Source organism: Alexandromys fortis, unplaced genomic scaffold, assembly GCF_014885135.2.
Source record: "Alexandromys fortis isolate MF-2015 unplaced genomic scaffold, M_Fortis_MF-2015_v1.1 scaffold_76, whole genome shotgun sequence".
Taxonomy (NCBI): domain Eukaryota; kingdom Metazoa; phylum Chordata; class Mammalia; order Rodentia; family Cricetidae; genus Alexandromys; species Alexandromys fortis.
The window spans coordinates 6,932,530-6,955,631 of NW_026067997.1; the positions used below are offsets into that span (position 1 = coordinate 6,932,530).

Genomic DNA, 23,102 nt, shown 5'->3' on the forward strand with positions numbered 1-23,102 from the left:
AGCAAGAGACTGAAGGTCATTGGGATGATAACCCATAATTTGGGGACCTGTTCTCTCTCTTGTTCTGCAGAACCCCATAAATTCTTCAAAAAGAGCAAGTAATTCCCTCCAGATAAAGAGAACCTTCTGCATTCTTGAAATAAACGAAGGCGAAATGTACAGAGATTTCTGAGAAAAGCCAGTGTGGTGTGAGCATGACCCCTGCATGTTACTATGCAGCGGAGTGGCCTTTTGTCCCCTCCCCTGAATGCTGTTCTTTGCTCTCAAGTTAACTCATGCACTGGATTCAATCCAAGTACATTTTGTTTCTTGACTTGCGGCCAGACTTCTCGAAGTTTGAATTGCCGTCTCTTCTCTACTCCAGTTTTCCCCCAGGCCCTGTCTCTCATCATATGATTCTTTCAACTTCGCCATGGGCTTGGGCTGATAGTGAGGAGAACCCTTGCCTTAGGTAAGTGACCCCAGAGACTCCTCTGGGAGCAACCAGCCCTACAGCCTGCATCAGTCTGCTCGGCTGGCCTGCTCCGAAGGCAGCTGAGGTAGAGCACTTCTGAACTCTGCCCCTTGCAAATGCTTTCCAGATGTGTGAACCCCTGCCTCCCGACTCGCTCTGACTGTAGCCCTGCCAACATACATCTGCAGATTCTGAGCACACAGGAACTTGAAAGAGGATCTTTGACAGCATCTGCTGCCTTTCCCCAGCTCTGTCTCTTGGTCTTCTCACACGCTGCCTTTTATTTCATCTCCTCCCCTAAATAAACCCATGAAAGAACGGCTGTATGGCCCTTCTTTGTTCATGGAGGCTGGTGTGTCCCTTTCACCCCAGAGCCCACCCTTGGTCCTTGCAACAGTTGACTGGAAACATCACCAGAAACATTAAGGTAAAATTCTGGACTCCCAGAGAAGGAAGAGATGAGTTTTCCCTGCTGGGGTTTGGTGGCAGTCCTCACACTGAAAGGACCCTTGGCTGTAAGGAGGCCAACATAGAGCCTATAGAGCCTAAAATTTAATAAAGAAATAAATAAATTTAAAAAAAATCTTAAAAAAAAAACAACCAAGTCTTCATGAAGAGATGGCCTGCTGTGCCCTCTTGAGAGGAGGTGTGACCACTGCTGAAGGGATGGGAAAGACACCCTTCTTCTCTACAGACAAACACATCTGGCTTCTAGAAAACTGCAAATATTTAAATGTGGAATGAGTTCTTTGCTTCCCTCAAGCCTGTGGCATGGCGGCCATGGAGCTGAGAGGGCAGTTAAAGGACCCTTTTCAGAATCTAATCCCAAGGGAGAGAAAAGAGCCAGGGACTCTTTCAGTGCCATAGCAGATGTTTCCTGGTGCTGTCCCTCTCCCTAGGGAGTCATGTGACTGCTGGGTAAAAGTAGATACTTGACTTTAATTTTGCCTTTGATCTTTAAATTTTTTTTTATTATTTTTATTCTCTCATACATTACATCCCGACTGCAGTTTTCCCTCCCTCCCCTCACCCTAATCTCTCCCATGGCACCTCCCTTCACCCCCAAATCTGCTCCCTCCACTTCCCCTCAGAAAAGAGCAGGCCTCCCAAGGATAACCACCAAACACAGCATCATGTGCTACAATAAGATCAGGCCAAAGGCTGGATGAGACAACCTAGCAGGAGGGGAAAACGTGCCACAAGCAGGAAAAGAGTCAGTGACAGCCCTGCTCCAACTGTTAGGAACCCCAGAAGAACGGCAAGTTCCTCAGTCATAACATATATGCATAGGGCCTAGATCAGACCCCTACAGGCTCCCTGATTGCTGCGAGGCCCTGTGAGTACCAATCAATTGATTTTGTGGGCCATGTTCTCCTGGTGTCCCTGACCCCTCTGGCTCCCCTCTTCCTCCCGCTTCTCAGCAGGACTCCCTGAGTTCTCCATCTAATGTGTGGCTGTGGGACCCTACATCTGCTCCCAACAGTTGCTGGATAAAGTCTCTCTGGCCTCTTTGATGAGGAGTCTGCTGGGATCTGGTTCCATCACACTCTGCAGGCAGGACAAACTGTAAGTCGAGGCTTTTGTGGCAGGGCTGGTGTCGCAATCCATCTACTTGAGGCCTTGTCTGGTCACAGGAGATTCACCCTTGGTCTTTACAGACCTTAACTGTCCTGCTCCATTGGAGGTGGGTTTAAACTCCAGGAGAAGCGAAGATGATGAGGTGTGAAAAGGGACAGAGAGAAGGGTCTTTAGGTTTAGTGTCTGAGGGGGAAATCGTTTTGAGGGAGAAGTTTCCTCCTATCTGGGGCCTGTAGCCCAGCCAGAGAAGCCCACCTGAATTTATAAAAAACTTAGAAATGCCAGTACTTTAACAACAGGGACAATGTGGCCCAACAGGTGACCTTTTGTTTCATCTGATTTGCAGGGCACTTTAAATGGGTAACAATTATGCTCTGCCTTAGTGGTCCTGGTCACTTTGTTCCCCAGGGTGTTGCTTCAGAAATCTATTGTTGAAAACAAAGAAACAACAAACAAACAAACAAGCTACAAAAAAAAAAAAACAAAATAAAACCAAACTGTCAACGTCATCCTTCAAGCTCTGGAAGTACAAGGGGGTGGCAGTGATGTGGGAGTGTCATATATCAATCTGTTGATTTCATTGGTTAAGTTATAATAAACCAGCTGCTTGGCCTCATGGCTTGGAACATAGATGGGAGGAGTAAACAGAATAGAATTCTGGGCGGAAGAGGAAGTGAGGTCAGACTCTGCNTGGCAGAAGCTAGGCTTGGGGTGTCCTCTCCCTCCACTGCTTCCTTGAGAGCTAACCCAAAGCCTTAGAGGAAGTCCTGCCACCATGCCAGCAACTTCCTGAAGAAGAAAAGAATCTGCTCCTCTGTAGAAGGATGGGCCCTGGAGTAAGACAGTCTTTACAGCAGCAGGATGATTTAAGCACTGGTTGCCTTGCGAGCTCATATATCCTCACAGCCCCTTAAAGAGCAGAATCCAAATCGATTTCCAAGGAGCATGGGTGATGATTATAAATAATTCTGGGCTGGTGAGTCGTTTCTAGACTGAGAGGAAATACAAGTGAACCAGGAGGGGCTAGCGAGATGGCTTAGCAGTTAAGACCACTTGCTTCCCTTGCAAGACCTGGGTTTGATCCCCAGCACCTGCACGGTGGGCCAATGCCATCTTTAACTGTAGTTTTAGGTGCTCTTAGGCTCTCTTCTGACCTCCTTGGACACCAGACACAAACATGGTGAAGAGATAATAATAATAATAATAATAATCACAATAAAAAGGAAACAAGTGAACCATGCATTCCTCCTGAAGATGTCAAGCTTTGACCTTCCCTGATGGTGGTCATTTTAGGAGGGTGTCCCTGGCCCTGGAAGCTATGGATAGAGTGTTGTCCCAAGAAGCATGGTCTCCCTTGAGAAGGTTAGGCTTTGTTCTGGAGCTTTCTCTGTGGAGAAGGTAGTGGTAGATGACTGTGTGTTGAGAGGACATGAATTGTAGGACAAAGATGTATCGGATGCTGAGCTTACTCCAGGTGTTGCGATGCTGATCACTAGGCCTTTTATGTTACCAGGACTTTGTTTCTCATCTGGGAGCTTGTCTCTCTTCTTAGACTGTGTCCTCTTCTTCCCTCCAGTCTTTTCAACCAATACAGTCCAGCTACATTGAAGGTGTACCTGGTCCTTGCTCAGGTTATATCAAACCTTGTGACTCCTGTCATGATATTGTGACTTTGATGGAGCAAGTGGCTGTGGCAAGAAACGGAGGGCAGCTTTGGCCAGCAAATAACAGAAGCCTCTGTTTGAATGTTCCCATGGCCTTTGAGGGACTGAATCTTGCAAGTAAGCTCCTGAGTGGACTGGGAAACCAACTATATTCATCCACTGGCTGAGACTTCAGCCTCCTCTGGTGTAACACCAGGTTTTGGTGTTACACCCTCCCACTGTACTGGATGCAAGGCCTGGAGGTTAAACAGAACACACAAAGAGATAGGGGTCATTTGATAGGAGATCAAGTGAATGCTTTTTATTCAGACTGAGGAAAGTCCTATTCTACCTAACTGCAGCACTAGGACCCCTGCCCAGGCAGATGGGAAATTACCATATCAACAANGAACTTAACCAGGCGGGGCAGCAGAACACTAGTCATCTGACTAGAAACTGTTTGCGCCCTAGGAATAAGGGCTGAATGCTTAGTTATGTAGACCAGAAATTGTCCTCGAGATGCACCCCAGGAATAAGGGCAGACCAGGGCCCTACACTCTGGTACCTTGGCTGCTGCTTTGGTGGTGGTGGCAGCAGCATGCGACAGAGGTCTGCCTAAGCTATATCCACATTCCTGACTCAGAGAAATAGAGATAGCAGTTATACGTCATTTCAAGGTGATGAATTTAGGGCTATTTGCTACCAGTAAGCAGCAGTCCCAATTTGCCAGGTATTGCTCCAGTTTCAGAACCAAAACTTTCCAGTTTCAGTAAGCTAAGTTGTGGGCAAACTGAAGCAGGTGTCACCATATTTGTGGAAACTAATGGGGCATATTCATGTGTCATTTCTCCTTTAAAGTTGGAAATTTTAAGTGTGTGTGTGTGTGTGTGTGTGTGTGTGTGTGTGTGTGTAAGTCTACAGGAGCACAGGTACCCACAGAGGCCAAGGAGAGGGGGTTCATATCCCCAGGAGCTGGAGCGGCAGTGGTGGTGTGAGTTTCCTGATGTGGGTGCTGGGACTTGAAGTCCGTTTCTCTGTAGGAGCAGAAACCAATTTTAAGTGCTCAGCCATCTCTCCATTCCTTCAAATGTCTCTCTTGTACACACGTGTCTAGCAGTGGGGATTTTGAGTATATGTGGAAAGGTTTTCTCCAATTCTTCTAGCTCCTCCGCTCCCCAGATTGCTGTGTCCTGTGCCCTTGGCCAGCAAGGGAATGAAGAAATGTTAGACACAGGGACATACAGAAAGAGCAGGATCAAGTGCACAGGGCTTTCTGATGGAGAAACTGTAGAACCCCGGAGGCTCAGTGTGTTTATAATGTACGGTTGAACAGAGAGGCGGGGTTCCCGCACATAACTGAATTGAGCAAGGGTTTATGGTATCCAGCTGAGTAAGAAGGCAGGTCTAGCTAATCTTTGCAGGAACAGTTCTTGTAGGGAGCAGTCTTCAGGATCTACAGATAGGGGTGGGTGGAAGGTTGACAGACTTTTTCTGCACACACTGCCAACATCTGCATATAGATCAAAAGGAAGGCTTAGCCGTTGATACCATGGGTCTGAGGTTAAGGTCCTTGGCATGGCTGTGGCCATGTTAACAACATGCATTCATGGAGGACCTCACACATCCAGGGTTTCCTCTGCTCCCCACAATCGATGTCGTTGCCATGTTTTGTTCTCCCATCTGCACGATGAGCATGCCTGTTTCTTGGTGGTCTTTTAATGTTTGTATTCATTTCCTATTTATTTGGTAACTGAAGCAATTGCATCTTTTATCATGTGTAATATGTAAGTTGTAAAACATGTGTAAATGGAAGCCGACTCAAATTCTCATAGAAGCTGAGAAATATGTTTAATTATTAACATAGTTTACATCTGTAGAATAAAGTAACACTATTTTTCTTATTATTGGTCCATTGACTACATTTAGGGAAAGAACTGACCCTAAATAAGTATAATCAGACTATCTTGGTGGAAGGAGGTATGTGCACTCGCAACCTCTGCCTTTCTTCCCTGCGCATTGATTCACATAAATGAGGGAATCATTGTTCTCTTGTGAGTAGAATTAGCCTTCAGGGGTGTGGTGCTGGCTTAGAGCATCAAAGGAGCAGATGAATAGACAGAGAAAAGAGAGGTTGGATTGGACCCTTGTTGACTGCTCTCAGGACTTGGCAAATTGAGATGTTACTTTATCATGCAGGTGACTGAAAGATGGCCAGGTTATTGGAGATACCAAATCAAATGTCACCTGTGGGCCCATGTGTTTGACACTTGTCACCACCTTGTTTGGAAGGCTGGGAGGTTGACCTTTAAGTCAAGGTCAGATGCTTCCTCTATCACTCTTTACCTTATTTTTTTTAAAAAAGATTTATTGATATTATTTTATCTGTATTATTGTTTTGTCTGCATGTAGGTATGTAAGTGCACCATGTATATGTCTGGCGCCCACAGAAGTCATGAGTCTCTTGGCGCTATGGAGCTGGAATTACCGACAGCTGTGAATCACCATGTAGGTACTGGAGACCCAACCCAGGTCCTCTACAAGAGGAGCAAGTGCTCTTAGATGCCGAACTGTCTCTCTAATCAGCTTGAGCCTTCCTTTTAAGAAGCATTATGGGAAGGAAAGAAACTCGAGTAAGAATCAAGCTAGGTTTCAAGTCTGCATCTGGGAACTGCTCCGCCTCAGGCCTCTACCTAGAAAGGCTGTGGTCTTAAAGAGTTTAGAGATCCTCAAACAGCTCCCTTGGGACCCTCTGTGAAGTGGTGTGGACAGGGTTTCGTGAGTAGGCACGGAGCCAAGCAGCTCTAGGCCCACAGTCATCATTGGCAGTGGCTGTTGTTTCTGTGCCTTTCTTAGCCCAAGAGCCTCTTCCAGAACTTTCAGCACTCTTTCTCACGCTCTTCTGTACACCTGCTCTGTCTCTAATGTCCAGTAATTATTCCTAGCTTCATGTTCTCTCCCTTCATCTGGGTGACACGTTTTTTCTTTTTTTAGTTTAAGGGCTTGTACTTATCTGGTTTATAGATTAATTTATGTCTTTCACAGTGATCTGGGGAAAGATGGAACGTCTAAAAATCAGTCACTCCAAAATGGAAAATTGCAGGGCTGAACGAGGCAACACCTTTGATGTTCATTGAGCCTGTCGGGTGTTAACACCAGAGTCTGGGGGACAGGGGCAATTTGTCTGTTAAGGTAACCCTTTCCTGATTTGGAACAAATAACAGAGGCAGGTACTCCCTTTACATGACTCAGGGGATAGAGAGAGATGTGACTTATACATTGTCTGACTGCCTGTTTTCAGTCTAACTGAAAAAGAAAACAGAGATTAGCAAATCAAAATGAAAGACATCTCCTATGAGATCAGCAAATTCGTTCTCTGGAAAACTAACCCAGAGGAAAAACGGATGCTATCAGCAACTCCTCATTCTTAACTTTCTCTAGTTTCAGTATCGTTTTTATAAAGTTAATTAGATCTTGGAGTAAGCTGGGAATTGCTTTCGGTTACGGGTCTACAGAAATGCAATATGAAGTTGGGTTGACAAAACAAGGCCTGCTTTTTTTATGTATGCAAAACAGGCGAGGAGGCCAGGACTGTTCCCGCAGTTCCACGTTATTTTGGAACCTTTGCTTTGTTACTTTGCTCTCCCATCCTTAATGCACACCCTCTGGGTCCAAGGATGCCTTATTGCAGAGAGGTGACGACTGCAAGGGTAGCCCTCCCTTCCGTCGATGAAGATAACTGGATGACAGATGGGAGTGGCTGCAGACATCTTCAAGCTATTAAAACCATCCAGTTATTTGGAGAACCTGTGGCCAAAACACTTGCCAACTATTTGACTGTTGATCTCAGGGTTTAAGTTATGGCCCTAGAGCAGGGTGGGTCTGTTACTAAAGAGGGACCCGGACTGGCTGTTAGATGGGTAGGTAGTTGCGTCTGCTGCCATCCCTGTGGCTGTCAGCAGTCTCAGGCTTGTGGCTACGTAATCATAGAAGCACGTTTCTATGTCACCTTCCTTCTCTGTGACCTCAGATATTCTCCCTAAGAATAGGACACATGTGATCATGTCAAGCCCCTCCTCTCCAGATGCTAAGTTTATTTCCATCCTCCGCTATCCAAAGCACACTCCCCACACTCCAGCTGTGTAACCCAACACTCGTAGCCTCCGGAGGAGAGGACCCCAGCACGTCTTCATGGAGTCACTGTTCAGCTCACTGCCTATTGGAAGCAACTTGTCTCTTGAGTTGCCTTGACTGGCATCTCTAGTGCTCCTTTTTTCTGCTGATCATCTAAGGCTAATTTGTTTTTCTTTTTTTTTAAATTTATTTATTTATTAAAGATTTCTGTCTCTTCCCGCCACCACCTCCCCTTTCCCTCCCTCTCCCCGATCCAGTCTCCCTCCTCATCAGCCCAAATAGCAATCAGGGTTCCCTGACCTATGGGAAGTCCAAGGACCACCCACCTCCATCCAGGTCTAGTAAAGTGAACATCCAAACTGCCTAGGCTCCCACAAAGCCAGTACATGCAGTAGGATCAAAAACACATTGCCATTGTTCTTGAGTTCTCAGTAGTCCTCACTGTCCACTATGTTCAGCAAGACCGGTTTTAACCCAGGCTTTTTCAGACCCGGGCCAGCTGGCCTTGGTGAGTTCCCGATAGAACATCCCCATTGTCTCAGTGTGTGGGTGCACCCCTCCCGGTCCTAAGTTCCTTGCTCGTGTTCTCTCTCTTTCTGCTCCTGATTTGGACCTTGAGATTTCAGTCCGGTGCTCCAATGTGGGTCTCTGTCTCTGTCTCCTTTCATCGCTTGATGAAGGTTAATATTCAGGAGGATGCCTATGTGTTTTTGTTTGGGTTCACCTTCTTATTTAGCTTCTCTAGGATTCGTTTTTCTTACAAACATGAAAAATAATTGTACAAATTTTATTGATATCAAATAGCCTTGAATTTAATCTTTTCTTATACCTTACAGAAATCAGGGGTCAAGCTCCTCTAATTTGATAGCTTTTATTCTGCATTTTGTTGTCATTTTCCCTGAAATAGGTATATGAGGGAGAAAATAGCTTACAAGGAAAAATATACAATATGTATGTATGTATGTGTGTGTGTGTGTATGTGTGTGTGTGTGTGTAGAGGCTCATGGGGTAATTAGCCACTTGCAGTTAATTTTCTCGTTTTTGGCACACATTTCTATAAATAAATGAGAAACATTTATAGTTATGCATGCCAGCACGTTCCTGTCACCTCACATGTTCCTGTATACCATTTCTAATTAATCTTTTCTCTCCACCAAGTGTACAGAGCCCATGGACCTGATTCTACTTCATTGAGAGGAAAATGCTCAGCTGCTTTAGTAATGTCATAAAATGGGATCCCACAGAGGGGTGCTGTGCTTGCTTCTCTCTTTGAAAGCTGTGCGCTGCCTGTAATAAATAGTTCATCCCCTTCTGCTGAGCCACAGTTCTCGCTATGTGTGGACCGCACTTTATTTCCCAGTTTGTTTTCTCACGTGGGTTGTTTCTAATTCCTGACTGTGCTACAAAGGTTCACAATTTTTTATGGGGACATGCATTTTAATTTCTTTTTCATGATTTTCTAGGAATTCCTGTTTCTTGACTATCTTCAGCTCTCTTGTGTATGTCTGTCTGTTTGCCAGAATCACAATGTTTTGACTGTAGGATATTGGATAGTCATGATCCTCTACCTTTTTAATTTCTTTCTTTGCAAGTGTTTGCTTACTTCAGGTTCTCTCTTTTCTTTTTCTTCTTCTTTCGTTTTTTTTTTTTTCTTTTTTTTTTCTGCCAGGGAAGCTTTACTTGGAACATCAGAAACACATCCCCCAGGTCAAGAGAAGAGGACAAAGGTCAAAGGTGGGGAGGTCAAACCTGGAGAATGAGGGGGAGATGTGTGAAGGGGACATTATAGGGAATTTCATTCATGCAGGGAGATGCCCATGGGATAAGGTTGTTGGTACGTGAGTGAGACTGTCACAGTATCTCGGGGGCAGATTGCAGCTGGCACAGCAGTCAGGAATTGCAACTGCATGTAGGAGTAAGGCCCCGCTGGCACCTGTGGACACCAGCAGGTTGCAACTGTGACTGAAGCTCCTTTCCTCAACTTTCTCTCTCCTTGTGCCCCTCCCACCCCACCATCAGTTTCTTTCTCTTTCCCTCTTTCCAGAAACAAGATCCAGTCAAGTGATAATCTTTCATCTTCGCGGAATTTGCTTTCAAACTGGAATTATCTTTTAGAATTATTCAGGAAGAGTATTTTTGTTTTGTTTTGTTTCTGTTGTTGTATTTTTTCCCCTGATGATAAAGGTTCCATAAGAAAGCATTTTCATTAAAGAAACAAATCCCTAACTGGGTGATGGTGGCACACACCTTTAGTCCCAGTTGTGGAATGTACAGGCAGGTAGATCTTGTGAGTTTGAGGACAGCCTGGTCTACAGAGTGAGTTCCAGAGCAGCCAGGCAGAGAAACACTGTCTTGAAAAACCAAAACCAAAACACAACAAAATGAAAAAAAAGAAAGAAAGAAAGAAAAAGAAAAAAAAATCCCATTTTATTTAATTTTTGTTATGTTGCTAAGACAGGAATGTCAGCTCACTGATGTCCATTCCAGTTGGCTCACTGAACAAAGACGTGGTACCCTTCTTAATAATTTTGTCATCAGCTGTGATTGTGCGCTTGCACTGATATCCAAAGGCAAGGGTTACTGACTTTGAAGGAGATTTTCTGTGCCTTTATCATCGCCTATGTAAAACTGTAAACGAGTTCACATTTTAAAAAGTCTTCATCTGTCTGAACTTCTCTTTTGTCTTTTCTGAAGTTAAAAGCAGAAGCCTCCTAAGATATAGCTGTGAAGTTTCTAATGTTGACTTCATTTCCTGTACTTGACACAGGCTTACACTAACGCAAACCCAGATGACGTCTCTTCAGATATCTGCACAAGGACTCTGACCTCCCCTGGAAGGAGGTCCTGGGCGTCCATGTGGAGGCATAAATGAACGGGATTCTTTATCATTTCTGTCTACCTGTCTTTCTTCCTTCATAGCCTACTCCTGCTCCTGCTGTGCAGGGGGTGGGGAGCCCTTGTGTTTTCTTTAGGATCCTGAACAACTAAGGACAGGTCAGGCTTGCAAGCCAGATGATCCCAAGAAATATCCTATCTTGCACATCTGTACTTCTTCCGGCTTTGCTTGAAGGTCAGGTGAGAGTGGGGGCAGCCAGGAAATTTCAACATAGAAGAAAATGTTTCAATAGCAGATTTCCTGAGCAGATAACACAAGGAGCATGCAAAGCCACAGTTAGACAATCTCGGCCCAGGTGTGGAGGTGAAAAAGAGTGAAGACTTTGTGTCGAATCAAGGATGTGGTGGCATCCATGGCTGTGTTTGCTCCTTTTCTTCCCAGTCATCACTCTTGGGGCTGCTAAGTCCAGAAGCACCAAATATGCAGATGCGAAACTAGAGATCCAACCACAGGCACTGTGGAGAATGCTTTTAATATGGAACCTCCCCAACCCATGCACATGGGGCAGCCACAACAAAGGGGCTGTGAACAATGCCAATTGTGCTGACTCCTTAGCCCACAGATATGCGGTCCCTCAGATGCGTGTCAACAAAGGGATGAATCGAACGTGGTGTTGGCAAACAAGGCTGCATTGTCTTTGCTCTTCCAAAAATATCCTATAAACTCTTCAAAGCCCTGAGTGCTGGGGTATAAATGCTGCATGGCAAGTCAGTAGAAATATACCAATCCCCCTCACATCTACACTTGCCCAGCCCTTGATCTGAACATGACCCAAACAGGTAACATTCAAACCTTTAATACAAATAAAAAAAAAAATTCATCCAGGAAAGATCTCGCCAGTAAGGGCAGTCTAGAGGTCTCTCCTGGGAGGGAGGCGTGTGGAATGTCTGGCAGACTACTCAGCCGAGTGCCCCAAGCGTGGCCCATTTTTCTTTCTCCTTCCTTACCATTTAGCTGATGTAATTACAGCCTTGTGTGATGACAGTCTGTTATTTACCATGAGATAATAGGGTGGCCCAAGCAACAGGGACGCGGTGACTACAAGTGCACAGATCACTGAGTTTAATGGCTGCATGTCCTAGGAAATTATAAGGGGTCAGAATTGCATGACAAGGCTCCTTATCTCAGGGCTGAGCATCCAAGAGTAGTAGGATCACAGGGTGTTCTGCCTTCCCAGTCTCTTCTGGAGGAAAACACTGTAGTCCTGGGGAAATGCATCAGGAATGTGCCTTGTACTTTTATGTTTTTCTTTATGGTGTACAGGGGATCCAAATCCAGACCTGTTCGTGGTAGGCAAGCACTGTACTCCCAAGCAAATCCCTAACTCACTCTCTCTCTCTCTCTCTCTCTCTCTCTCTCTCTCTCTCTCTCTTTCTTTCTTTTCTTTCTTCCTTCCTTCTCCCCCCCCCCCCCGCCTCTCTGTTTTTCTTTCTTTCAATCTTGAGACAGGGCTCATTTAGGCCATCTGGTTGGCCTTTAACTTACCATCTTCCTACCCTTCCTGCCAATACTCCTAGTACTCGGAGGAGAGGCCTGTGCCAGCAGGCCTGGAACACCCTCTTTTCAACTCTTTTACCCTATACTCCTGGAGAGGGAGAAACAACTTTTCTTACTTAGGCTTTTTGGGGTCTCTTAAGTATTCAGTTCTTCCAACATAGCACACAATCAACCAGAGACATGTCAGTAGGGCTGTGCTCCTGTCCAATTTTATTTCTGGGTACAGAACTATTTGAATTTCTTGAAGTTTCTAAGTATGATGAAATATTATTTCACTAATCCTGTCATTAATATATATGAATGACATAATATACTATATATAATTATATATCTATATCTATTATTCTTAACCCATAGGCCAGACTGAAATAAACTGCAGGCTATACTCAACTATGGTCTGCAGGACTTGCTGGAGAGGACCTGAGTGTGCCACCACAATTTGGAAATAAAGTTTCTTCAGGCTTCCTTTCAGAGGTCAGGGTCAAATGTGGAGCAGCAGCCAAGCTCTGGGTAGAGACCAGGGCTGCATTAGCAGCCAGGCCCCGTCTCTGATTTTCCTTGGTGAAGGAAAACAGAAGACAATCGTCTTGTTAATGCGCTGAGATTTCTCCTCCATCTTGGTTTTCTTGTCCTTTCCAGGACTGTTTTTGTTTGCCTTAGCTCAGTATAGGAACAAAGCAATGATGACCAACAATTTCTTTTCTCATCCCTAGTCTGGTTTTGAGATGTTGTCTTCCTCCAATCCACATGTGCAAACAGACATACAAGTGCATACACACAGGCACCGATACACAATTTCCTATGTAAGAAGACCAAGAACTCGTCAGGACTGTCACATCAAATTACACCATGTGTGACTATATAAAATACACAGCGGAGCCTGGCAGTGGTGGCACAAGCCTTTAATCCCAACACTTGGGAGGCAGAGGCAGGGAGATCTCTGTAAATTCAAGGCCAGCCTGGGCTACAAGAGCTAGTTCCAGGATAGGCTCCAAAGCTACAGAGAAACCCTGTCTTGGAAAAAAAAAAAGTAAAATATACAGGTGATCAGAAGGACAATGCACCCTCAAGTCCTGGATCTTGTCCCTTTTGTTTGCTCTCCTTATTAATCCCAACAATGGTTTTCAGTTATACACTCGGTGCCACTTTTTAAACCAGATATACAGTGGTTGGTTCCAAATAGAAACCATAAAAACCATTCATTTATTATCTCAAAGCTGTCTGATTCCCATGTGCACCCATGGATTAAAGGAAATGGATTGCACAATGAGAGAGAGAGAGAGAGAGAGAGAGAGAGAGAGAGAGAGAGAGAAGAAAGATTTACCACTTGCTGTGCCCCTACTTAGGTGTGTGATCTCGGGCACCTCAGTGACCTTCTCTGGGACCTGACTGAACACCTCATGCTTCTCTTGTTCTGAGAAGCTAAGAATTGCATGCGAAGATAATGTGTCCAGGATAACTTGCATGAGTGTCGGGCATAATACTCGGAGGGATGTTCTAGTGGTGGCCGTGTTACCAGAGGGAAGAGTGAAAGGAGGGAATGGGATGCCATCCACGTGACAAGAGGAGAAAGCATCCCCGGGCCACCCTGGGCACGTGGTTGAATCTTTGAGTGTCTTGGTTTCCTCATTTCTTTCCAAATGGGGGTTATTTGGAATTCGTACTGTTTGGTAAGAACTTCCCAGTTTTTCAGAGTCATCTCATTTGTGTGCATGTTTCATTCTCTGTGAGAGGCCTGTGGAAAGGTCAACACATGCTAATTTGTCTAAGTCCTTTGGTAGCTGGCTGCACTGTGAACAGCCATCAGTGAGGAGTTTTGGACTAGGGCCCAAATCTATTTGGATCAACTTTCAAATTGATCGTTTGGAATCTTCTCAACACTAAGACAGCACTCTTATAGCTACACCAATGGCCTTCCTAATGATATTTGCTCATACAGAAGGATCCCATTGTAAACACAACATGAGCTGGACTTAACTTAAGAAATATATCACCGGAAAAAAAAATAGCATTGTGTTTCCTATAATGGGCACAATAAACCCTTAGAAGCATTGTGTGCGACAAGGAGACACATTGCGGTTCCACACGGCCTAAGTGGCTGGCTCCTTCATCAAGCTTGCTGCTAACCCTTCTGAATGAACTCTAGTATGAAACAGCAATTTCTTTATTCCTCATGCCCGTAGAATTTTTCAGGGTTCTTGCCGTATTGTGCATTGAAAGCCTTCATTAGCAATGCGAGCCCTTCAGAAGGTAATGAATGACTCATACAAATCTAGAAATAGCACTGTGGAAAACTGCTTTTATGTAATCTTCCTCAGAGTGTCACTCTGTGAATGCTTATCATCCCAGCAGAAACACGTGGGAAAGATCACATCTTGTGGGAGACTCTGGGGACACGCTGTTGTCTCAGAGTCACGCCATGGCCTCCCGGGCTTCTAGAAGCCACTAGAAACTTGAGAGCATTTTAAGCACAACAGGGGAGTGAGTAAGTGAGGGACCAATCTGCGAGATCCATCTCTGGTTTCAGTGTGGGCATTTAGCACATGGGCTTCAATCAGGAAAGGCATTTTGTATGTTTTTTTTTGTTTGTTTTTGGTCCAAAATTAAATCTCAAATGTTTCTAAGTTGTGCCAAAGTATACTAAACATAAAATTAAAAAGTTCAGTTAGGTAAAGCAGACATATGTTATTGCGCAACCGTCACCAGCATCCAACCATCCATCTCCAGATCTTTCTATCTTCCTAACCCAAAACTCTATACCTATTAACCCTCCCACTTCAGCTTTCCTGGAAACTACCATTCTACTTCCTGATTGTGGGATTTTGCCTCTTCCCGGCATCTCAAGTAAGCGAAGTCATCTAGTATTTGTCTTTTTGTGATTAGCTTGCTTTGCTTTGAAAACCATGTCCAAGGTTCAACTATCTTATATCATGTGGCAGAACTGAATACTGTTCTAAGGGTGGACAGCATTCTGTTGTATATAGGGGCCACATATTATTTATTCATTCATCCATTTCATGGACACTCGAGTTGCTCCTACCTTTCAGATAGTTCTGAAAAATGATGCTGAAAATATGAGTGCAATGCCTTTTTAATTGTTTCCTATTCTCATAGGTTTATGCCCAGTGGAATGGTGAACAATAAGTTCTTAATATTAAAAGGGAAGGTTCTGAAAGGAGAAAGGGCAGAGACAGGGATCACCCCCAAACCTAGGGTAGTTACCCAGGCAACGTAGGAGAGGAGAAAAGGATGGGCCTGTTATAAATGAGGGCGTACAGCTGATGAGTTAAAGTAGGCTTTTGAGGGTTACAGCCAGCTTGGAAAGGACTTTTAAAAGCTAGGGCAGGGCCTGTGGAGGTGGCTCACATGGGTAAGAGTGCTTTCTCTGAAGGCATGGGGGGCTGAGTATGGATCCCCGGTAGCCGCATGTCATGGTGGCCATGATTGTGCATGTCTGTCATTCCAGCATTGGGATGAAGACAAAAAGATCCCGAGTGTTCTCTGGCCAACCATCTTAGCCCACACCTGTGAACTGCTAGTTCATGGAAAGACCCCGTGTCAGGCAATAAGGTGGAGAACAGTAAGGGAAGACAGCTGATGTCTTGCTCTGGCCAATGTGTCAGTGCATTCGATGGGCATATATGTACTGACACACTGTGTGCTGATCCTTTTCTCTCTCTCTCCCTCCCTTCCTCCCCTCTCTCTTCCTCCCTCTCTCTCTCTCCCTCCCTCACCTCTCTCTCCCTCTGTCCCTCTCCCCCCTCACTCACACACACACACATACAAACACACACATACACACACAATTGGGCCAGGGTCAGTGCTCCTGAGGAATGTTTAAAGAGACCACGCAGAGGAAGCTATTGGCTGTTTCCCTATCTTCTCCATTGCTGGGTGAGCTCCTGCCATAACATTCTACTCCTGGCCTGGATGTGGTCCAGCTACAATGTGAGTGTAAGAATGAGAGACATTTGTGTGATCTTAGAGAGCTCTGCCTGTGAAGCTGCTACGAGGCGGTGAGGAGCAAAGCTTTTCCTTTAGCTTTCTGGATTCAGTTGGCACTTGGGAGCCAACTCAGACGCTGGACATTAACCAGTGCCTCCTATAGGATCCCAGACATGATCCCCAGAAGATTCTGTGTACAACCCTTCTGCCTGGGAGGAACTATGGGTGAGAGTTCAGGTGAAGTGGGAATGGGCCTGGAAGCCATAATCGTAGCTTAGGACGGTTACTTTACGTGTTTCGAGGTTGTCTCTGACATGGTCTTCCCTTGTTGGCACAGGTCCAGCTAACACTTCAGGGATCTGTCTCCTGCCACTGGTGCAGAGCAATGACCACAGCATGCTAGATAACGATTAGTCTTGGAACAATTAGCATCCCATGTACTTGGGTTTAAAAGGACTTATGTAACGGGTGTTCTCCATTTTCCTAGAATCTTTGCCTCTAAGGACTCGGTATTGCAAAGCGAAGAAGAAAAGGGATCCAAGATCTAATGGTACATCGCAATATTTGATTAGCACCCCTAGCCAACTGATAAACACATATTCCATGCCCTGCAATCCTACAGGAGCACACCCAAAGGATTCCAGGGGCCTTTTGCCACATAATTGTTGACCATTTGGGTCTGAATTTCAAGAGGACACATTAGTTAGCGGCAGGGGGTTGGTGTGTGGTCGGTGATGGGGCTTGGCCCCGTGACAACTTGGAAGACTTGCCACTGATTTAGAAAGAACAGCAACCCGTGTCTGAAGAGAGAGGGGGTGGGAGGACAGAGCTCTCTTCAGAACACTAATGAGAATAAGATGAAACCACTTCAAAAAGAGGCCCAGTCGGTGGCGGAGAAGGGTGGCTGTCCATGTGGCTGGCTGATGGTTGACGTCTCCACAAGGGTCATGTCTCGTATCTAGAACAGACTGACAGCGATCAATGTGGGGATCCCTTTGAGTGTCCAGGCAGCTGTCACCAAAACCCGCGTGCAAACACAGATGTGTTTTTGTTTAGTTGTCCAGGTTTCTCAGCGTTTCGATCCGAGGCTCCTTGAGGCTGGGGTGGTCGCAGAAGATGTAGATTTTTGTGTATGTGGACTGTGAGACGTAAGCAAGGAGAGCAGACATTTCCTTTAACGATTTGAAAATCTGTGGAAACAGATGACTTTAGGGATGGCATGGGGGAGCTAGCCTTGGCTATATCTGAATGATGTGGGTGACTTGAAATGAGGACCCGTTCTTGTAACTGTCGGGCTTCCTACTTCCTCGTTTCACAATGGGGTAAACGTGAGGTGGAGGCCACTGGGTTAAATGTCCTCCACTCGCGATCCAGAGAGACCTTAGGAGAGCTTGCAGAGCCACTGAAGGAGATTTCAGTATGCTGCATGCTGCATCTTCTTTAGAAAGACCCTTTCCACCTCAGGAGAGCTTTACTGATTTCATCACTTTTCCACAAATGGTCACTGGCTGCCAAAATATCAAGAGCTCCTGGATTAGATTGATAAACATCTCTGCTTCTCCGTGACTCGACTCCGTGAGACGACTCCGTGACTCGGTTATTCGGATGTGTTCTGAGGGGTAAGCTATGCTGGTGTTTGCCTAACTCTGCCCCATTTGCATTGTAACCCGAGAGCCGTGACAGGTATGTGAGCATCCCTGCCTCGCTCTCATTCTCTGAATCAGTTGGCCTCTCTTGAGCAAAACGATTGAGCACTAGGAAATTTGAGTCTTGAGTCTCTTTAGCGTCTGCCAGCCCTGACTCTGGCTGCCTGTCTACCCGTGCAGGATCTCAGCCAGGCAGGTTGTGAGGCCCAAGAAGGCTTTTTGTTCCTCATTAGTCACTCATAGGGCCTTTAAAAAATGACTGTGTGCATGCTCTGTATGTGTGTGCTTGCATGTGCATGTGTGCACGCATGGGTGTGAACATGCCAATGCAAACATGCAGAGGCCAGGGAACAACATTGGAGAGACAGGTTTTTCCCCACCAGCGGACCCAGGGAGTGAATGAAGATTGTCAGATTTGAATGGCGAGCACTTTTACCTACCGAGCCATCTTGCCATCCCAGGGAACCAGTTTTGGCTTCCACCATGACTCTCGCCCTTTATTACATGTGCCCATTCCAAAGTCCTTCCTATAAGCAACCAGTTGATGGGAAGTGGACTTTGGGGATACAACCCCCTGTTTGGGGAGCAGCTGAAGGATATATCCCCACTGCGGAGTCAGAAGGGACTAAAGCGAGAGAGTTTCTGGTGCAGATCTCCCACTGTTCCCAGTGACTGAACTTGCTGGGGACACCCACAGAAGTGGCTCATGGGACCATTCTGCCCACAAGCATTTTAAAAGCAAAACATAGCCAAATAATCCTCTGTTCAGCACACATAAAAGCCATTGTTTCAGAATTCACTTTCAGCGTGACTTTCGTTCTTTTAGGTTGCTTGTTCCGCGGATTTTGCTGGACCCAGAGAGGGAATTACTGAATCTTCTGAGAACCATGTCTTCTGCCCGATGAGTGACCTTCTTGGTGTGGCGCCATGCCTCAGGGGTGGTTAGAGACAGTCAGGAGTCTTCTCAATAGGGGAAGTATGTGTGTGTTGGGGTGCTGTGGGGTGAGCAGTCTGCCTGTATTCTCCGACTCTGTTTATTAGACATCACAGGCGGTGTGGCTTTCCTTTAATTGTGGGACATCTTTACTCTGAAGTGGCACCTGAATTGGCTGCCCAGTTCTGAGGTGCAGGGTGACGCAAGCTGACAGAGGAGTTGGCACCCTGCTGCCATTAAAGGTTAGCTTGTATGTGTTTTTTTAAAAAATTGCTAATGCCTGAGTTGAGTGGTATAATAGCAAATCCTTATGTTCACCCATAGACACTTTTCTCCCCAGTGAATAAAAGTTCAGTTGCAGCTATCTGAAATTCTGGCAGCCATGAAATCTTACCCACCCTCCCTTCCTTCTCCCCTCTCCCCGCCTCCTCTTCTCTTCCTCCTTTTTCATTTGAAGTTCTTTTGCATTCAAAGCATAGGAAATTTTTCTTTTATTAAGAAATGACTGTGTGGCTACAAATTCACGTGTTCAATTTTTTATTCTTATCCTTAATGTTCTGTTCTCATCAAGCATTGATGATTCTGTTCACCATGCAGTTTGATGCTCTCCAAAGCCGAGAAAGTTTTCCTTCCATTTTCCAACTCTCTCTCTCTCTCTCTCTCTCTCTCTCTCTCTCTCTCTCTCTCTCTCTCTCTCTCTNCTCTCTCTCTCTCTCTCTCTCTCTCTCTCTCTCTCTCTCTCTCCCTTTCTCTCTATCAGCTCTTGCTACTTTCTTCAGATTAGGTGGAAAAAAAAAACCTAGGAAACATTTCTCATCACGTTGTCAAAGCCCTCTTGTGGGATGAAGTTCAGCTCCTTCACAGTGGCCCTTTGATAGCTGAAAATCTGGTGTTCAGCAGTTACTTCTTTCTGAGAGCTCCAAGTACATCCAGGCTTGCAGTTTTTTTAAACAATTGGCTCTTTTCTCTGGGTCCGTTTCTCGTCTCACTCGGCTCCCCATAGAGATGGAAGACAGACCCTCTGATTCTGCCGGGGGACAACAAAGGACATTTATGGCCCGGCAGGAGGCAGAGGGCTGGATTGACGGAGGCAGACTTTCACATTTTCCTTCAACTGGAATTGAGACCTGGATTTGTTATATATTTGTTTAGCCTTAGTTCAGGCTCTCTTCTACAAATCCTGGTGGGAGATAGAAAGCAAAGCTGCAACAAGTGTGTTGAACTTGGAATGAGAAACTTTAATCCTTGAAAAATGGTATTGTGTAGCTTCCAGACTGCAACTAATCACGGCAGATTCAGACAGTGGCAGGAACGTTTCACTTTCCCTCTTAATATTCAGGGTGCACAGCCATGCAGTAATGCGACCTTCTGAATGCATATTTCCCCGAAATTTCCTCCGGGCCAATATTTACTTTAGTGGCTGAAACCCCAGTGGCTTAATCGAAGTGCGCCAGCTGTTTTTCATCTGCAGACAGTGCACCTGACAGTCAGAGGCCAAGCAGGTTGGCTGTGGCCAGCTGTTCACTTGTGCCCTGAGCGTCAGTATACATTTTAACTGCAGGCAGCATGTAAAAGGCTCCGTGTATTGGACACTTACGTTCTGGGTTCTTTGCTACCGGTGCCAGCTTCATTATCACATTTATGACTTCTGTGATCCAAAGAAGTCGATCCACATACTAGTTCATATCTTTATTGATAAGAAAACCAGGGATCTAAAAAGATAAATAGCTTCTCCAAGGTCACATAGATAGAAGTCAGAGAGCAAACCTGGGGTCTGGGTATCAATCATTTCTGTGTTTTATGGATGTCACTTCTGGACTAACCTTCCTGCTTCTGTTAGGGAAATCCCTGTTAAAAATGACCTCATCCTTGGGTACCTGGATCTCACCCATGCCAACTAAGCAGTTGCATCCTATATAAGAATGATCTCCATCCTTGGGATTCTGGGTCCTCTCTCGTGTCAAAAGGCTCAGCCGTTTTGATTTTGATAAAGTTGTTTTTCTTCTGCAAAAGTATCTCTATGTGTGCACATTCATGCTTGAGTTTCAGTAGGGCTTTACTAAGGATACGGGGAACTGGAGGGCGATTTCCATCGTCACATGTCATATAAACTCCGCTGAAACGGTCTGCATTTCAGAAATCCATATCGTTTATGTCAAGTTTATTGTCACCCGGCTTCCTGCTAACCTGTGGTCATGTGCTGTTTCCTGCAGATGTTTCCATAAAGACAGTGTCCTAAGGGGAATGCTGGTGCCGCCTCCTGAGGCAGTTTCTTTTCAAATTCTGCCTCTGACTTCAAAGAAGAAAAGATTCCCATCGCCACTTTTCCCTCCCTCCCTTCCTCCCTCACTCCCTCCCTCCCTCCCTTCCTCCCTCCCTCTCTGCTTCCTTCCATCTCTCCCCCCTCCCTCCCTTCCCTTTCTCCCCTCTTCTTGGAAAGTATTGAATTACTATTTTCTGATATACAAGAATATTTCTATTGCATTTTCAGAGACTCTTTCCTTTCCCCTCAAGCTACCCATTGGAACGGTTGATTTACCACCTGTACCCCCAAGTTCCACCACGAACTGACGAAGGAGTCACTGCAGGGGCATTGCCTGCAGTAAACCATTCCCCTCACAGGACACAGGTAGGGGCTCGTGGTCTGTAGATCCCGGTGCTGTAGACCCCAGCGACTGTCTCTAGACTGCCTTCTTGCCCTCAGAATGGGAGTCACCACGTTAAAGAAGAGAAGTGAAGAACAAGAAGAAAGGAGGCGCGTGCCTTAAAGAGTAGAGAAGAGAGCCTGTGAGAGTAGAGGATTGACCTGAAGCAGGACGGATGGAGTAGAAGTTTGGCCAACAGGAAGCTCTGTATATACACGAGTCATCATCGTTTTGGGAATTGAATTGCTTTTCTAATTATAAAATTGATATACATAAAATCATTTTGAAAAGAAAATTTTGGAAAATGTCTCAAAGCAATAAATAAATGAATAAATAAATAAACGTGAAATTTCATAATCCAGGAAATGTCTGTTGAAGCATATTTCATTATGGGTGTTTTTTTTTTTTCATTGCTTATTGTTGTGTGTGTCCATAGTGCTCTTGATAGTGCACCCCCCGATACACACATTCATGCATGCACCGGAAATGACTATACGCTTACCTTTTAATAGGCAAAGTAGAACACATAGGGCTTTGCGTACCTGAGGGGACCTACGTATTGTCTTTATTTTTCTCATCTTTGTTCCTTTCCCGTGAACCTGGCATTTGCTGGCTCAGCTCTGCCTTCCTGCCGCAACACTGGCATTCCTGCCCCCTCTCTCAGGATGAGCCCGGATTCCACAGTTGAGTCTACATAACCTCCCCTCTCTGCAGTCCTCTGGCTCCATCTGGCAGAAGTATGGATTGACACAGATTTTATACCTGGAGGAACTGTTGGAGAAAACTGAGGATTCTCCTGGATCTTTCCCTGTGCCTATGAGCTGCATTGTTCCCACATTCAATAGCTCAGTGGAGTAATATCAGGCAATGCATGGAGGTATATCCTTGGAAGGCTGGCAGGCCTACGTTCAGATCCATTCTTTAGCCCAAGTTTTGCCATCTATGAAATGGGATATTAATAGTGGCTGTCCTCTATTCAGGAATGAAAGTATTTGTAGCGATAACCTGGGGAAGTTCTCAGGGCAGTAAGTGGTGCGAGCCCCAAACTATGAATTCAGTAGTTCACCAGCTCAGGGTCATATAGTAAAGTCATGTGGTCTGTTTACAGACTCAGTTCCACAGGAGACCTGCACAAGACTGAATGTGTCGGTTCTAGCTATCTGCAAATGGACACCAGGATGAGTTGAAGAGGCAGGGATCATACGATTGAATCTTGGCACCGGCTACTTAAGTAATCCCTATGTTCCAAGCTCTTCACAGAATCGCAGTTTTCATTATAATCCTATAAAGGGCCATGGCCACCTTGTCAGTTACGGTATTCTCCAGAGGAAGCTGGCTTAAATGATAGGAAAGATTATTCTCTTCCACATAGAAAGCATAAAAGCAGGCAGTACGCACAGTTGGTTGATGTAGCTATCCAATATATCCAGTGCAGCCTGGAGTTTATGCCTTCTATCCCGGCATCAGATCCATTCTAAGACCAAAACCAAGACCTCCACGGTAGCTCCAGAATGGCAGCCATGCAGAGCAACGTCTAGGGTGGGTTCCTCTTATCTGAAGCTCTGTCGTAGAAGGCAGAGGATTTCTCCACATAGTTGTAGCCTGTTTCTGAACAAGTCATTGTAAAAGCACACAGAATTACCCTTGGGCTTCTCAGATCCATGCCTGTGGCTAAAAGTAGGAGTAGATGTCCTGAGGTTCATTGCTGCAGTCAGTGTGTGTGTGTGCATGTG

The 23,102-nt window shown here is 45.4% G+C and overlaps 1 long non-coding RNA gene across 4 annotated transcripts; it reads left to right on the forward strand.

Annotated features, from left to right (window-relative positions):
* Positions 1-334: 334 nt before the first annotated feature.
* On the forward strand, positions 335-21,725 carry LOC126512609 (uncharacterized). 4 transcript variants are annotated; one of them, XR_007595096.1, is made up of 8 exons: positions 335-451; positions 1,876-2,020; positions 3,609-3,813; positions 6,085-6,180; positions 17,609-17,763; positions 18,617-18,766; positions 21,239-21,353; positions 21,429-21,725. It is a non-coding gene; the product is annotated as an uncharacterized lncRNA (long non-coding RNA). The 4 variants fall into 4 exon arrangements; XR_007595098.1 differs by having other exon boundaries at positions 17,669-17,763; XR_007595097.1 differs by lacking the exon at positions 3,609-3,813.
* Positions 21,726-23,102: the final 1,377 nt, after the last annotated feature.